Source organism: Vigna radiata, chromosome 9, assembly GCF_000741045.1.
Source record: "Vigna radiata var. radiata cultivar VC1973A chromosome 9, Vradiata_ver6, whole genome shotgun sequence".
In the NCBI taxonomy this organism is placed as follows: Eukaryota; Viridiplantae; Streptophyta; class Magnoliopsida; order Fabales; family Fabaceae; genus Vigna; species Vigna radiata.
The window spans coordinates 11,121,981-11,125,577 of record NC_028359.1 but is presented as its reverse complement, the minus strand read 5'-3'; positions in this window follow the sequence as shown (position 1 = coordinate 11,125,577).

The following is a 3,597-nucleotide window of genomic DNA, read 5'->3' as shown; positions in this document are numbered from 1 at the left end:
ACCAAAGCTCTGATAACAAAATGATGAAAACCCTATTTGCACAAAGGCCGAGTTAGGATCTTTAGATTTAAAACCTTGTGGAAAATTTAGAAAATTAGTGTCGAGGTGGATTGAAAAATGTTGAAAAAATTGAAGTTAGGAAAATTTTTTAAATCTTGATATCTTGAGGTATAGAATTTATATTAAGGTGATCCCAATGAAAGTGTTAATTCTAAACATCAATTTAGACTAAAAGCCACTCAATTTTGGTGAGTAGAAATAGAATTATGATCACGAGATATGTGGGCAGAATATAGTTTCATGAATTCTGGTGAAGAAAGAACAAGAGATGGATATGAAAGGTGGAAGAAAATAATTACTCTTTCAAAGAGAGGCAACTCACAAAGAATGTCAAAGTTCTTTGGTATTGCCAAAGAATTCTTGAATCACTTAAAAACTTAGAAGAATCACTCTCACTAAGATAAAAGAGTTACACTGTAATATTTTGGAATGAGATTCAACTAGTTTCTTTGATAAAAATGGTTTAGCTTATATAAAATATTTTCCATCATAATTACAAAGATTCAATAAAGAAAATACATTTCACTTAAGCTAATAATGATCCATTAACCTAGGAAATGAAAACTACTTAGTGGTTGATTATAATTGAAATTGTGACAACCAAAAGTCACCTAAGTTATACACCATCTTTGTCTCCCAAAGGTTAATGCCTAAGTCATCAGGTGTAGAAAAATTTGACGAGTTGTAAAATAATTTGTATAATCTCTCTCATCAATAAAACAAGAGAAATATGGTATGAAACTTGAATTTATTAGTGAATCCATAAAACTAAAAAAATAATTTTCCATATTACAATATAATCACATATAACACAACATCACCACCATGGATCACCTCACTTCTTTCATAATAATAATAATAATAATAATAATAATAATATCTCAAGACATTATTTAAAAAAAAAACAAGTAAATGAAGTAAAATCAAATCAAATATTTTTTTTTTAAAAAAAAGTTAGGAAAAAATATTAATATGAATACGAGATTAAGAAATCTAGCAAGACTATTAACTGGAATTCGAAATCCAGTAACACTCTTTCTATTGCTTTTCAAAATTCAAGAGAAATTATTACCATATTTTGAAATGCATAAGAATATTAATCACATTTTGAAATCTTCCTTATTTGGATTTCGAAATGCAAAGCTAGAGATTCAATGATTTCTTAAATTGGATTTTGAAATTTTGGAACTTTCTTAACCAGATTTTAAAACAGACTTTATAAACTAGATTTCAAAATTAAGTGAATTTTTTAACCAAATTTTAAAATCTAGTAATGGATTTCGAAATCTAGTGAGTTACAGAATCTAATTTCAAAATCTAATAATAACTTTTTATACCAAATTTCTAAATTTGATGAGTTCTTTAATTGAATTTTGAATTCTGGTAACTTCCTTCAACAAAATTTGAAATTTATTGACTTGCTTAATCATATATTGAAATTCAATAAATTTTAAGACCTGCTGAATTTTTTTAATCAAATTTCAAGTGATTTCCTAACTCGAATTTCGAAATTCACTGACTTTCTAAATCGGATTTTGAAATATAATGAATTATATCGAAGATGTTTATATGTTATTGTCTACATCTCAAACCAATGTTGCACATATTTCTCCCAATTTGCTTATTTTACCATGCGTTTTACTATTTCCACACCCTTATATGATTTATTTGTTTTTGGATTGATGTACTTCATTTATCCATGTAAATTACATGTTTCCACTCCAATAATTTGTATTCTATTTTTGTCCCTATTTTAATTTAAAGTAATTTTCCAAATAAACCTTTTTTCTCTAAAAAAAAATACTTAAAATTAAAGAAATTGAAAAATGGTTTTTCTTTGTTTCCTCGTGTGTTGTATGTCTTTTTAATATATATATATATATATATATATATATATATATATATATATATATATATATATATAATCAAGTAAATCATCAAGCTAATGGATGGTGAATAGTATTTTAAAACTTTTTCAGAAAGCATCATCTAATGGATTTCTAAGAGATAGATAATTCAAATAAGATATTTAGACACTAGTTTTTTAAAGGATGTATATAAGAAAATGTTTCAAGGACCAAAGCAATAACAAATATTTTATACTAGTTTATTTAACTTGAGCTACGTCCAGTCCTCCCTTAAGATCTCTTAAGAGGTTTTGTTCTACTAATCTTTAAAAGATTACACGAGTTTTACCTCTCCAAGTTTACAACGAGTATTCACACCACTCCTGGCTCACTTACTCAACACGACTAATCTGAGTTTAACCACTCTTGGTATACTAGTATTCTAATCACTTTTGGTACCAAACCTAGACAATTGTCCATATTGTTTAACTTAATTGAGTTAAACACCAAATCTTTTGTTTCTCTTTAGAATATCCAACACAATCAGTGTTATAAGTTCAATTACAAATTGATAATTATCAGAGAGAGGATAATATCAATATAATGAAATTTGAGATTCCGTTGAAGTTCTAAAAACTGAGCATTTTATTTCTTTATGAGTTAACTACTCTAATGACTTAACTATTACAACTTTTAACAATACAAAAGCTTTAATAAACATTTACCGAAGCATATATTTGTTGCTTCTAGTCTTTGTGCACTTCATTATCAAAAAATTTTAAACTTTGCATTAGCCTATTAACATCCTATACATATTTTCACAAAGATTATTCGATGTTTCTTAGTTAATTGCAAAGATGAATGGTAATGATCAAAAGAAAGCTGATGACAAAAGAAACCTCTTGTGTTTCGGTCGGGTTTGGAGGTCTCTTGTAACATTCCTGACGGGGACTTGCTAGAGGCCGGACGGTCATCATGGTCCTCTTCAAACTCAAGGTTGTTCGTTCTCCCTCCTTCCTTCTTCTCCAAGCCGGGCGGGGGCGGGTACCTACCAAAGGCACTCCGACGCTCAAGTCAGTAAAAGTGACCGAACGGTCATCAATATAAGGGATGCATGTAGTGTGCATAATATATATCGTGGTCTAAAATCATACCTGGGACCTTTATTTATACTAGTTGTAATGGGCTTTTACCTTTCGTCGGCCTGATGACGGACCAATCACACCTTAACCTCCATTAGGGGCTATAATGAACTATTATCGTTTATAATATATCTATGTGGTCGACCTGCTGGTTCGTCGACCCGGATGGTTTGCCTGGTGGTTGATCGGCCTGGATGATCGGCCTGGTGACCCAGATGATCGGCCTGGTGGTTGGTCGACCTGGATGGCCAGCCTGATGGTTGGTCGACCCAGATGGTCGGGCTGGTGACCCGAATGGTCGGCCTGGATGATCGGCCTGGTGACCCGGATGATCGGCCTGGATGATCGGCCTAGTGGTTGGTCGACCTGGATGGCCGGCCTGATGGTTGGTTGACCCAGACGGTCGGCCTGGTGACCCGAATGGTCGGCCTGGATGATCGGCCTGGTGACCCAGATGATCGACCTGGATGATCGGCCTAGTGACCCGGATGATCAGCCTGGATGATCGGCTTGATGACCCGGATGATCGACCTGGATGATCGGCCTAG